We start from the raw sequence: 14,660 nt of genomic DNA, 5'->3' as shown, positions 1-14,660 counted from the left end.
CACTCTAATCTCTGCTTCTGTGAGTTTGACTATTTTAGATTTCACATATAAGTGAGATCATACAGTATTTGTCTTTCTCTGCCACATTTCACTTAGCATAATGTCTTCTAGGTCCATCCATGTTGTCAAAAATGGCAGGAATTCCTCTTTTTCCAAGGCTGAATAATATTCCATTTCTTTATCCATTCATCCATCAATGATATTTAGGTTACTTCTGTATCTTAGCTATTGTGAATTAGCTGCAATGAACATAGGAGTGCAGGTATCTCTTTGAGACCCTGATTTCAATTCCTTTGGATATATACCTGAAATGGGATTGCTGGACCATACACTATTTTTAATTTTGGGAGGAACTTCCATATCGTTTTCCATAATGGCTGTATTAGTTTACATTCCCACAAGGATTCCTTTTCTCCACATCCTCACCATTTGTTATCTTTAGTTTTTTTGATAATTGCCATCCTAACAGATGTGAAGTGATAGCTCATTGTGGTTTTGATCTGCATTCCCTGATGATTAGTGATGCTGAGCACCTTTTCATATACCTGTTGGCCATTTGTCTGTCTTCTTTGGAAAAGTGTCCATTCTGGTCCTTTGCCCCCTTTTTTAATTGAATGATTTGGTTTTTTGCTATTGAGCCAACAAAAAAAATAAAATAAAATTTCCAGGCATTATGGGTGCTTCCCAGGTGATGCAGATGGTGTTGTATTTACAGTGGTACCAAAAGAGCATGTTCTGTGCTTTTTCTTCAGCTTAGACCAGCAGTAGCTACGGCATGGCAGATCATCAGGATCTTCTGGGTTTGGGGGTTTTACAACACAAATAAGATGAGCGATAAGGAATTTTTTATTATTCCAAGGAAATTATTAAGATCATAGTCCATGAATCCAGGATTGATACGTGGAGGAAGTTAAGATGAGGTTACAGTGATCTGGCATTACTTCTTTTTTTTTTTTATTTATTTTTTCCCCCAAAGCCCCAGTAGATAGTTGTATGTCATAGCTGCACTTCCTTCTAGTTGCTGTATGTGGGACACGGCCTCAGCATGGCCGGAGAAGTGGTGCGTCAGTGCACGCCCGGGATCCGAACCCGGGCCGCCAGCAGTGGAGCGCGCGCACTTAACCGCTAAGCCACGGGGTCGGCCCTGGCATTACTTCTGATCTTGAGGGACAGGTATCTACTCTATGAGTGTTTGAACAAAAATATTGGAGATCAGGAATTTGTGGTGGGTGAATATGTTTTCCGAATTATTTATTTTTGAACATCACCATTTGCATTATATGAACATCTGGGACATGGGAGTAAGTCACTAACGGGGTGGTTGATAACGTCACTATTGCTTTAACCTCTAAAGGAGCTATGAACACCAGGTGGTCAATGGATTAAGCAAATGAGTAGTCAGAAAACACAGAAATGGTAAGATTCAGCATGTAGTAAAGGACTGGGGGCCGACTGTGCTGAGAGGGAGTGCCAGGACTTGTGCGGTTGAGAGTGACAAGGACAAGAAGAGAATAGAATCACACTCAAACAAGGAGGGGGTGTTGACAGGATGGAGGGGGGAAATGATCTGGAGAAGCCTTGAGTTTGACCTTGAGCTTTCTGTTCTTGATGCAAATCTGCCTGATGACATCCCAGGACACAGGTCAGATCTATCCCCAGAGGTTAGAGGGGGGGTGGAAGTACAAAACAGCCAGGATAATTGTCCTAAAAAGGCAGGCTTCCTTTATCATTTGACCTAATTTCATGATTTATTTTTGTAGAGTAAGAGGAAAAGGAGGATGATAGTCACGTCTTCACAGAGGAAGCAGCCTGACTGTGGGAACCAGTCCAAACCAAAGCCTGGTTTAAGCATCTTCATCCCTTTAACGAAGTCCAGTGACATATTCAAGAGGCCAGTTACTAGAACTCCATCCCATCCTGCCAATGACAGGTCTCTGAGAGGACACCTTGGACCAGCCCCACCAGGTCTGCTGGCCTGAGAGACTGCAAGGACTCCAGGCCTGCACCAGTGCAGGACAACTGGTAAGTCCTTTCAATCTCCCCAAAGCCTTGCAGACACTTGCACCTAGTCACACAGGTGAATCCCTTCCAGGTGTGCTCACAGGTGGTCTGCACTCCAGGTCCCATGCCCACTCCTGCCGGTCTTCAGATTTGGCAGAGATGATTCTAGGAGCCGGTCTGGGCATTCCACAGCTCCACTGCCAACAACTTCTGGTGACTGGGGAAGGTATCAGGAAGGAGGAAAGGGCAGTGAACAGCACAGGAGAGAGACTGGTGATAGCACTGATGGCAGACAGACTTGCTAGCAAGGCAGAGAAAGTGAGGGGCCAAGAAGGCCATCCTAACAGCACATGAAATGGAGCAGGCACCTCAGTGAGGTCTCTTGGCAGTGTCCCTAATGTTTCCTTGCTTTGAGCTCTTGAAACTTTAAAATATAGCAATACTTTTCTTTTATTAAACTCTGCTGCGTGACATAGAAAATATAGACAGGGGTTTCTGAGGTGAGAGGTTGGGTTTCAGGTGAGGAGAGCAAGGAGATCTTCCTTTTTCATGCAGTTCTCTCATTTTCCTTTGCCATGTACATTATTTATTTGTATTTTAAAGACAGCACAGAGTTATCAAAGTCATAGGATGATTTCAGTTTTTGCCCTCACAGTCACAGTAAAACCTAGTTAGAATGGATTATTCTTGGGGCCAGCCCAGTGGCGTAGTGGTTGGGTTCACATGCTCTATTTTGGTGGCCTGGGGTTTGCTGGTTTGGATCCTGAGTGTGGACCTATGCACGGCTCATCAAGCCATGCTGTGGTGGCATCCTGTATACAAAATAGAGGAAGATAGGCACAGATGTTAGCTCAAGGTCAATCGTCCTCACAAAAAAAAAAAAAAAGATTATTTTTGTGTAATATTCCAATAGATACCAAAATATTACGTTAAAAGTGCTTTTATATCTGTTTTCAAATAAGGTATCTACTTCTAGATCTCCATTTTTCTGTTCTCTGTTGCATGTTAATTCAGAGTTGCATCTCAAGAAATACCAGATTTCCCTGTTTTTTAGATCTACATGTGTTGGAAATTTGATTCATGAAGATGGACATGCCAGTTGGGGGATCATGCTATTATCAAGAGAGACCTTTTCAGCATCAATAATCTGACAATAACCCTCTGTTTGTTGGGATTTAATTGTCTATTTGAGTGACCAAGCTTTCGGTATTATTAAAATCCTCTTCATGATTACTTACCTCTGTCTGATGGATTTATCAGTTTCTCAGAGTGATGTGTTAAACAATATAGTATCTTTAGTATTTATATTTTCCCTAAAAAATGAGTTATTTTTTCAGTTGAACCTTCTTTCCTGTCTCCTACCATGTGGTAATCATCTGGAATTTTACTTAGAATGTGTTTTAATGTCTTGTTTTAAAACTAATACAATTTCGATACACTGATTTTTTTTCTTTTCCTCATGATTCCTGTTATGTTTGTCTGGGTTCACAGTTCTTCTTCCCGATGTACATTCCTTACTGCTTCTTTCACTGGAGGCCTGTGGGGGGTCAACTTCAGAGTCTGTCTAGAGTCAGAAAACGTCTTTATCTCTTTCTTTCACAGAGAGTTTGGCTAGGTCTTTAATTTTGGTTCTGAGTATTTTTTTTGCCCTTCCTTGTGAAGTTACTTAATGTTTCTGATCCTCCATGCCTTTAGCTATAAAATGGGAATAAGGCCCTCAAGGATGGTGACTGTCACTGAGATAATGCAGCAGAGCTTGCCAATCCCATTGCTTCGCAGATATTAAGTAGTCAACAATGGCAGCTATTATCATTTTTTTTGGTGTGTGAGGAAGATCCTCCCTGAGCTAACACGCATGCTAATCCTCCTCTTTTTGCTGAGAAGGACTGGCCCTGGGCTAACATCTGTGCCCATCTTCCTCCACTGTATGTGGGACGCTGCCACAGCATGGCCTGACAAGTGGTGCCTCAGTGCGTGCCCAGGATCCGAACCCAGGCCGCCGAAGCGGAGCGCAGGCACTTAACCACTACACCACGGGGCCGGCCCCTATCATCATTTTTATAATCTTCAGAGAGGGCATTCTCAGAAAATGACTGCTTAAGACTGAGGCGGCAAAACTCACACCAAAGAAAATGGATCGGGTGGCCTCAGTGTAACTTCAGTTCTTAGCCTTGGTATCTTCAGCTGTGGTCGACTGCACAGTGTGCAGAGATGACAGTCTATTCCCGCAGATCCCAGGCAGGATGGCACAGCCGGCCTCATTCTGGGGGGCTTTGGGCTGCTTCTTGGGGAGCCTCTGCTAGAACTGTCTGGTTGGATTCAGTGCAGAAAAAAATGAAAAAACGACGGCCTTGCCTTTCCCTCAGATATCCTCCCTGAGTTTTATTCATCTTTACGTCCAAAGCAGACACTGTCTGTAGCCTTGGTATTCCTCTGGGAATTCCTCGGGCTTCCCTCTGCTCCGCAGCAATGGAGGTGAGGAGACCCCTGTCTAGAATTCAGAAGATTCCTTACAGCACTTCTTCTACCCCATGCCCCGTGGTTAGAGTCAATGGAAAACTACAAGAAACCAGGCAGGACCACTGATGGCCCAGACCCTTCAGGAATGTGGGGTATGGTCCCCCAACCAGGCAAAGCAGAACGACCAGCTGAGGTGCGTGCTGAGGGCAGAGGAGATACGAAGTGGGTAACAGAAGAAGGTAGTTAATAAATACCAGCTATGAAAAGGTGACCAACTACAGAAACACGCATTTGATGGTTATGAATATTTATTCTGTTGTGAATAAGTCTGAGTGCATGATGTGTGTGTTTGTGTGTATGCTAAATTTATATCAAAGTAAAAAAGACTGGTGAAATAGTCTCTTGCTGCAAATGTGGGCCTCTTCTTGCTCTCAGTTCATTTCTGGCCAGTAGAAGCCCAAAGATGCAATCAAGTGTTCTCCTTGGCCATGTGATAGACTCAAGACTTATTAAATATTGCCACAGGTAGGGTCAGCTCTCAGAAGCCTCACAGCCCTGCAGGAAAAGCCCTTAGGACACCTGTGCCTACGTCTTGGCCCTGGACTAGCCCTGGGACCTGGCACTTCTCTCTTTGGAGAGAAAGTAGAGCCTTCCCAGTCTTTCCGTTACCAAATCACTTTCCTGGATGGCTGTGCTATGTCAGGAAGGGTCTGGGCTGCCAGGAACCAGGCTTTATCCTCAGCTGCCAGCTGTCCTCAGAAGGCCTCCCTGACAGAGTCCAGCCTGCTGTGTGTCTGGGTGACACTTGCAACCATCAGAAAGGAGGGGATAACTCACAACTGCCAAGAAGTTCACCTGGCCCATGTCTTACAGGGTGTCTCCAGGAATGATGTTCAGAAGGCCACGTGCTAACCCTCAAGCTCCTGGTCATGGGGTGGATTCGCAGGGTGAGCTCAGGGCAGTGTCTTCACCACCGAGATGAGAAGCATTTCAGAGTTTTAATTGGTGAGGCTATATCCATGCATATCCAGGGATCATCAGTTTGGTGGCGGACCCCCCCAACACCCCTCTTATGCCTCACCTTTCAAAGTTCCCAACAGGAATGGTTCACACCCCCACAACATAACCACAGAGCAAGACTGGGGAACAGAACACAGCCATCCCAGGGGCTACACGCTTTATGGGCTTGGGCCCAGCTGCCCCTTTAAGACGAGTCGGTACCACCACCACTGAGTGTGTAAACTGGTGGATTGTCCAAGACGACGGGCCTCACAATCACACAGGCCCAGAAGTCACCCTGGACAGCAAAGGAGAGTGTGGGGGTCGCTCACTGGCCAGAATTATGGTCCCTTATGCTGGCAAACCAGAGCTCACCCATGATCCATCAGGCCCAGCCAGGGTAGAGTGGCCATAATAGAGACTCGGGGCCTTCTGGGGATTTTCTGTCCAAAAAAGAATTGTATAAGGAAGTGCAGGGATGCTGGAAATCCTAGTTCACAGGGAGCACTCATGTTTCTGGAATGAAGCCCAGCTGTAGCCTTAAAAGCTGCGTCACAAATCTTTCCCTCTGATACAAAACAAGCAGGAAAAGGAATTTGGAGTCATGGACGAGGATCCCAGCAGGATTCAAATCTAGGTCAGGGGTGAACACAGAGCCCCTAGAGGGGCCTCAGGAGGGAAAGTCCTGCCTGCCTTTAGTCCATTTGCAAATGACTTTCCTCAGGCCTTGTCCTCTCCACATGCACGTTTTGATCCTTTCACATTGTTTTCCCCACTTAGAGCTGATGCAGTTCCAGAGATTAACTAGAAAACTACAAGTTCCTAAAATTTGGTCAACAGAAACCTCAACAAGAGGAGGAGAAAATATTCCCTCTTCCTCCAAAGCTGCAGAAAAGCAGCCAATATCCTGGGGCAGGATTCAGGTGAGACTCTTGTGATTGACTGGAGTGACTGCTCTAGGGGTCCAGTGGGGAGTCCCAGAACGCACACACATCTGTCTTAGGTCCAGCCGTTCACACCCAAGGATGAGCAGCCTGTTTGTCCATCTGAGCCGTGGGAATCCCCTGCCATGCCCATCCCCGGGGCAGGTAGGGTGCCCTCCCCTTGGAGACATGGTGAAGACAGAATGAGCAGCAGGGTCCTGGCTTCCTGAGGACAGGTTTAAGCTGAGGGCTAAACCCACCCCACAACCCAACAGCCTGGAAGAAGCTACGTCCAGCAGGATGGATGTGCATGGAAGCCAGAGACCTGCTGATGGCACCAGCTCAGCAACTCCTCCTGGAACAGCCCAGCCAACACCACTGTGTCCCATGACCAGGGCCTCCTGCCCACAAACGGCACCCCGCTGGCCCATGGGCTGAACAGATCCCTCTGCTTGTTAATCTGGACAAGATAGACGGGAATGTTTCAGAGAAAGTTCAAGTGAGAAACTCTCAAAACCACAGCCTGCCCAGTCTCCCTCCCCCCAACCCCTCCTCTCTTTCCAGACCCCCAGCCTCTACTCTACCTTGGTCATCAGGTCTCTGCTCAAGAACTTGTCTTGGCTATAGAGCTCCTTAAGTTCTTCAGAGCTCTCCCTGAGGGCAGGGGGAAGAAAGAAGGATAAATTTAGGGATAATGTCAGGGGTTTGAGTGCAAATCCCTTTTCTTTGCAAATCCAAGAGATTCAACCTGCCTGGAGGAGTGTTCTCACTGGGCTCCTCTGAGAGCTAAGATCTCGTGGGACTGGGAGGGGGCTCTCCTGTTGGTCACTGGGGTCTCCATTCCCCAGCTCTACAGAGCAGCTCTGTTTTGACCACTTTGAGTTTCAACTGGGCATAGAGTTCTGTTGCTATAAACACTTGAAAATCTCCAATGTGGCTCAACCCAGTACCTGGCATTTAGGGAAACCAAGTCCTGAAGCAGAACTGGTGCACTGAAGACACCAGGGGGCTTAGAGACCCCCTGCCGAGGCCCAGGCCCTGTCCCCAGCATTTGCTGCCTCCCAGGAGTTCCCAGCTGACTGAGGGGCCAATGGCAGACATAGGGGAGATCCCCCATCCACCCTGGTCCTCCTATGGAGAGGGGCCTACCCACCAGGAAACTTCCCCCGTGTGTTCTTCAGGTGGCTTATGGAGGTTTTCTGCAGAGCAGAGATGGCAGTGCGGGGCGAGGAGAAGTTCTTCTGGATCTTGCACTCCTGGGGAAGGGAAGAGAATGAGCTGTGAGGGGGGCGCTGGAGCCCCGCTTGCTCTAGCTTCAGTACCCTTCTATTTAAATCTCCCCTCCTGGATGAGACAGATGGCTCAGGGAGCCCCACAAGGGCACATTTAGGACCCAGAGAGTAACACTCACAGGGAGGAGGATTTTAGCTCAAACCAGGGAAGGAGCCAGGGAGGAAGTGAGCATCCTCCCACTGGGACCTGGAGTCAAGGTCAGCGGGCCCCTGGCAGGAAGGGCCTAGAGACTGTGCAGGGGCTTAGACCACACACTGCAATCCTGGGAGCTGATAAAGGTGGAGAGGCCGTTCCCAAGGCTCCAGAGAGGGCTCCACTGGGCCTCCCGCAGCACACCTGGGCCACCTGGACCCAGTGCTCCACAACCCTCGCCCTGTCCTGGGCCGTCATGCTTGGGTCCCCGAGGCAGGCGGTGATGACAAGGCTGGCCACCCTTCTGAATTGGTCGACGGTGGCCTGGACAGTGGGTGCCAGGTGCTCATTGCCGGGCTTGTTCCTCTTGCCCCAGGTGGAGCCCAGGCACTGAGAGGGCACCACCTTCCGGAAGAGCTTCTGGGGAACAGGGGGAGTGTCACCCAGCCCTGCCACACGCCAGCTCTGTGTCCACAGCCCCCAAAGTCCCACACAGGGGTCACCGTTTAGAGCTGGAGCTCAGGAAGCTCAGGATATGGCCCGAGCCTTGTGAGAGTCCCTGGGTTTTCTTTGTCCACCGAGGGCACCCAGCACAGGATGACCCAGGACCCAATACTGGCAGGGAAGGGAGAGGGGCATTTGCACCCAGCCCGTCCTGGCTAACTCCAAGCTCCAGACGGTGGCTCAACTCTGCTCATCCCAAGGGGGCATCTTCCACCACCCTGATCCCCGCTCTGGTCCCATTCCCCATTCTGATGCACATTCCCCCGTGGCAGCTACAACCATGGGCCTTGTCTGTCTCCCTTGTAGTGAAGTATACATCAGGTGTCTAATAAATGCTGAGGCTGTTGAGCCTCCTGAGGAGACAGTTGGGCCACCAGGGACCTGGCTGCACACAGTGAGTTCCCCTCACCACTGATGGGCCAGGCCCTGCCCAGCTTTCCATCTCTTCTACCTCAAGGAGTCGGCACAGCCACTCTCTGCAGCAGCTCCTGTTAGTGGCCACCTCTACGGCCTGCAAGTGGACAGTTAAGGCTTGGGGGTTCAGAAAGTTGCCCAGGTCGTACGGTTGGTAAGGGGTGGAGCCAGGATTAGGGGCCCAGGTCATAGGAGTCCGGATCAGGTCTGGGGCACTGATGGCAGAGGGAAGGCCTGCTCCACCCCGCCCTGAGAGCCCAGCTGCTCACCATATCCATCATGGTCAACTGCTCCGCCACCAGCTTAGGAGGGAAGGCCGTGAGTTAGGCTTCTTCTCACGCTCCTTAACCGCCACAGGTGGAGATGGACTTCCCACTAGAAATGATGGTCCAGGTGACTCCAGCTCAGCAGCTCCCACTCCTGCTGGAGCCGATGTTGACCCTTGCTCCAGCTCCCACACTGCTGTTGGAGGGGACACTGACTCCAGCGCTAGAAGGAGTGATGTCAACTGAGCTGGAGCCAGCTCTACCTCCACCACTGCCCACTGCTCTGCTTCTGCCAATGGCTGGAGCTCTGCAGCTGGTGCTGGAGAGGGATCAAGAGAAAGGTTCACCCACATAGCTGACTTTCCATGTGTCCTTCTAAACATAGGAAAGATTCCACGTCCCTTCCAGGACTACCCAGCCTGTAGTCCCCCTTACCCTCTGGCTCTGCCTCAGTGGCCTCCAGAAGCTCACAGTGGACAAGGGAAAGACGGTCACGGCAGCTCAGCTCCAAACCAGGCAAGGTGACCTGCATGTACATCCCCTTTAGCTTGAAAAAGGGACAGCCTCAGTCTGGTCCCGCCCTAGTTCTGGTCCAACCCCGTCATCTCAAGGTGCTGAGTGTGGAGACCCTCTGCTCCTGTTCTCATCTCAGAGCAGCACTGGATGGTGCTGGTGGCCTCGTGCATCTGCCCCTTGTCTAGTGAGTTGGTGGAGTTGAAACCATTGGGCAGCTCCTCTACGACCTCCTGAGTGGAGTTCTGCAAAGACTGCCCAGGAGCTGGGCCAGAAGGAATCAGGGGCTGCCTGCACACTGCCACTGGGGCCAACCCCCAACAGAAAGTCTGCTCCTCAGTTCAGGCACAGAGGGGCATCCCTGCAAAGAACTGTGGTCAGGGAGGGAAGGAGATGAAACCTCTATGGCTCGGTAACATAAGAGTAGAGGAGCTCACCTTCTCATGCTGCCAGCCATGACCTGGGGTATGAACGTGACAGACTCACCAGGCTTCTGACACCTAACAACCAGCTCCTGCCTAGGAATGACCCGCTCCTCATGCCCTGCCTTCCCCCCTCTACACACACACACACACACACACAGACACACACAAACCACGAGGGGCAAAGGGTGTGGGGCTGATCAGCTGGGATCACAGCTGTGTCCTGGCCTGCACTAGCCTTTCCTGGGCTGCCCGCGTTACCTTTCGCTGCCTCCTGCCAAATGGCCAGAGCTGTCGGGGATGAGGGCTGAGCCAATGTCGAGAATGATAAAAAAGACTCTCTTTTTGTGCTTTTCTAAGCCCAGATCATCTGAAAGTTGGGACACAACAACAAAACATCTTTATCTGTTGACCGTTTTGTCAAGTGAGCTGCATGAGGGGCTGTGGGTGCCTCGTTACCAGAGTTCTAAGATCTGTTGAGGTCTATGACCAAGGAAGTGAGGTCATTTTTCAAGATTCCATTACCTGGGCCCCTTCCCTCAATCAGACTTGCCCAGAGCTGCCCCCTGCCCCTGGGCTGCTCACCCTCCTCCCTCATGTCATCTCTTGAACTGTACACAATGAGCCCACACAGCCCTAGCCACAGCTCCCTGGAAACCTCACTGGGGTCCTAGCTTTCAGGAGACAGAGATGAATGCAGACCTCCTTTTTCTTAGTAGTTCTGCATCCTGGGAAAGTCACTGTGCCTCTCAGGTCCTCCCCAGTCTCCAAACTTGCACAATGGGGATCAGGCTAGAATCTACTTCCTAGGGACGTCAGCCGGTGTATACGAGATCATATCTATTACCTCTGTGGGCTGATGTCACATGTCTAAGGCACAAACTTAGAGATGGAAGAATAACAAGGAGGGGTGACATGTAGCACAGAACACCACTCAAAACAGGCCTGGGTTCCAGGAATGTGATATTGGGACAGTCACTTCCAACTTGGCTTCATTGTCAGGTCAGCATCATGAGGGGGGGTGAAACTAATGGAAACTCAGATATTGCTATCCTGTGGCATAAAACCATTCAACTGTTTCCTGTTTTATGGAGAATGAGACCCAAGTGCCTCATCTTGGCCTATGAGGTGGGCAGCCTCCACAGTGGTACCCAGTAAGCCCCACCAATGGCATACACCTCCCCGTGGAACCACTAAGTGGTTAGTAACTGGCTTCTGAACATAATAACAGCCAAAGTGATGGGATGTCTTCTCTAAATTTGAAATAAAAATGTCTCTTACTTCCTCTTACTCCCTCTCTCATGTTCCACCTCTCTCTCTCTCTGTTGAATCCCTGGAACTGAGGAGGTCAGATACTGGTGTATTAGGGCTGCCCAATGTGGAGGCCTATAGAGGAGAGAAGCAAGGGAGTGTCCAGGCCAACAGACAGAAAGGAACTCAGGCTCTCAGTCCAAACTGAACCCTGAAGGCTGAGAGTGAACTTGGGGGCCAGTCCTCCCCCAGTCGAGCCTCAGTTGAGGCCACAGCCCCAACCTGTTAAACTCACTGAGGCAGAGGCGCCCAGCTAAAACGTGCCTGATTGCTGATCCACACAAATTGTGAGATAGTCAACATTTGCAGTTTTGAAACGCAAGGTTAGGGGCAATGAAGTCAGAGAGGGAAAGGTAACTGACACAGCCTACCAGGCCCTGGCCCTACCTTCCCCCCATCTTCTGTTTTTTCCTCCCAGGCTCCCTCCAGCCACACTGGCCACGTTTCTAACCTCCTCTGGCCAAACTCACTTCTGCCTGTGAGACTCAGGACCAGTGGTGCCATCTCCCTGACACATTGCTCCCAGACTCGTGCAGGGCTGGCTCCCTCTTGTCATTCTTGTCCCAGCAAATGTCACTCCAGTGAGGGCTTTCAGACTCTCCTACCCAGTGACATCCAGCCCTCCCTCACAGCCCCCTGCTGTGTTTCTCTACAGCACTTGCTCTTTTCTTTCTCATGTCTTTGCTTTTGTCCATTTCCCCTCTAGAGTGTGAGCTCCTGGCAGGCAGGGACCACTTGGTCATTTTCATCCTGCACTTCGGCCCACCAGGGCACCTGGCACAGGGTGAGTGCTCATTGCATAGCTGCTGGATGAGTACATGGGAAGATCTTGCACCCCTCCTCCTGCTTCTGTCCAACTTTGATTGTGGAGATGAACACTAGTAATAGGAGGTACAAGTTGCTTCTGAGGCAGGGGGACAGCCAGAAAGACCTCTGGTTGACTCTTCGCTGCTCCAGGAGGTCAAGTAAAGTTCAGCGGACACCGTGTAAATTCCAGGTTTACAGCAGAAGGACTTGATGTATATATATTATGTAATGGTTACCAAAATAAGTTTAGTTAACATCGATTACCAAACAGAAATAAAGGCGTTTTTCCTGGTGATGAGAAGGTTTAGGATCTACTCTCTTAGCAACTTCAAAAACCAAATAGCAGTGTTAACTTACACAGTGCTGTATATCAAGTATATCTCAATACAACTGAAAAAAAATAAAAACAAAAACTCACTGGTAACCACTGACACAAGAGGCTGCCCGCCCCCTCGTGGCCAACACTAGCACTGCAGCCCTGGCCCAAACTCCACCAAACAGAAAGGAACCTTTCTTCAGGTGTCCTCAAGGCAGAGGCTCTCCAGGGTCCCAGGGGTGAAGGAGCAGGACCTGTAGGCTTCAAGGGAGTGGGAGGAACCTCGGGAGCCTATCTTTCGCCCCCTCTTCCTGTCCTATCCCAGGGTGTCCTCTTCACTCATGAGGCATCCTAACCTCAGCCAGGACAATGATTCCCCCCTACCTCCACATGAGGACCCTGAGGGTCCAACAGGGATTAGTCTTCTCCCTGGACTCGACTTGGTGTCCAGTGCTCTGGCATCTTCTTCCTTATCCCAAGTTCTCATCCACCCAAGCCCCCAAGCCTCCTCAGTTCTAAAGGATCTCCAGGGGCTGGAAAGCATTTGCTCAGGGTTTCAGAGCACAGTAGGTCATTGACAGAGAACCCAGTCCAACAGACACGTTGCGAGTGCATGGAACCCTTGGAGGCATCCGCTGGATGCACTCCACTTTATACAGGAGGACCCTCACTGAGGTCTTCTCTTCTGTTCCCAAGGGGAGGATGGGCTCATCACAGTTCTGGGTGCCCACAGAGGTGGACTGCAGGACCCCAGTCCTGTGCTCCCCAGGCTGGGCCAGGGATGGGTCTGGAACAGGTAGAAACCTAGGAACCTTAGGGATTCCTCTGCCCATCTCTGCACCCCTGGACACGTATCTAGGAGAATGGATGCTATGGCCCCATGGGAGAGCTGCCTCCAACCTCTCTCCCTCCTGCCTCTTGTCAGTTCCCCGGGGTCGGCTCTTTCTTGACTGCACCTCCATGGCCCCTACATGAGAAGTCAGTGTGAGTGGGTGTGCCTGTGCACATGTGATGATGAGGAGAGGAAAATGATCCCATGTGGAGAGGGGTGGGCAGCAACCCCCTAGCATCTTAATGCCTCTCATTGCCAAAGGAAACCTGAGGGAAGGGGCGGAGACTTGGCCAAGGAAGCTGGAGCTCTCTCTAGTCTTCGGGACCCTGACCACCTCCTGTGGTCTGGGACAGTACCTGCCTCTTCCTGGGCCAGTTTCCCAACTGTACAGTGAGGGGTAAGATGTGCAACAGCACAAGCATGTGCTTGGCCACGACAAGTCATCAGGCCCCATAGATACATTAAGTACACTTTTAAGTGTACTGAAGACATTAATATTGCTGTGCAATCACCACTACCATCCATCTTCAGAACTCTCCTCATCCTGCAAAACTGAAACTCTATATCCATTCATGAATTACTCCCCACTCCTCCTCCTCCCAGCCCCTGCAAACACCATTCTACTGTGTCTCTCTGAATCTGGCGATTTCAGATTCTGTGAGGCGATTCCCTCACAGAAGGGAAATCACAGGGGGTTGTATTTTTGTGACTGACATTTCATTCAGAGTAATAACCTGAAGGTTCATCCACGGTGTGCCATATCTCAGAATTTCCTTCCTTTTTAAGGATGAATAATATGCCATTGTTATGTATATTCCACATTTTGCATATCCATATATCCCTGGACAGACACCATAACCCGGCCCAAAACCGAGCTCAAAATAAAATGGGGCCCCAGTCAGATTTTTATCAACAGCCCCCCAGAGACTACCACTACCTTCTTAAGCCACGTCCCATATGATATTTACTAAGGATCTAGTCTTGGGCCATGAGTTGTCTTTCAGAAACTCCATTTTTCCTCCTTGAGCAAGTTTCAACTGGTTTGAGCCAGTAAGACCACAAGATGGCCAGCGGGACTCAAACTGCGACTGCACAAGTGACTGGAGGATGACCTGGGGGGCCAAGAACTCCCCTGCCGATCATGTTAAGGACACCGCCTTTTGAACATGGGATGTATGACAGAACATGAAAATCTTCTGTGCTTGCACAAAATGCCAAGGACTGCCCCCAAACTTCCCGCATCTGCTCCTTTGCCCTTAAAAAGCCCTTTTCAACAGCCCATTGGGGAGAAAGATTTAACCTTTGTCTCCCGTCTTCTTGCTGGCCAATCTCATAATAAAGCTTTTTCCCTTCTACAAGAGCCAGTATCCTGTGTTTACAAGGCGCATGGGGCAGTGAGCCCTTGCTCAGTTACAATACTTGGGTGGCTTCCATGTTTTAGCTCTTATGAATAATGATGTTATGAAC

Source organism: Diceros bicornis, chromosome 38, assembly GCF_020826845.1.
Source record: "Diceros bicornis minor isolate mBicDic1 chromosome 38, mDicBic1.mat.cur, whole genome shotgun sequence".
Taxonomy (NCBI): Eukaryota; Metazoa; Chordata; class Mammalia; order Perissodactyla; family Rhinocerotidae; genus Diceros; species Diceros bicornis.
This window is presented reverse-complemented; position numbering follows the sequence as displayed.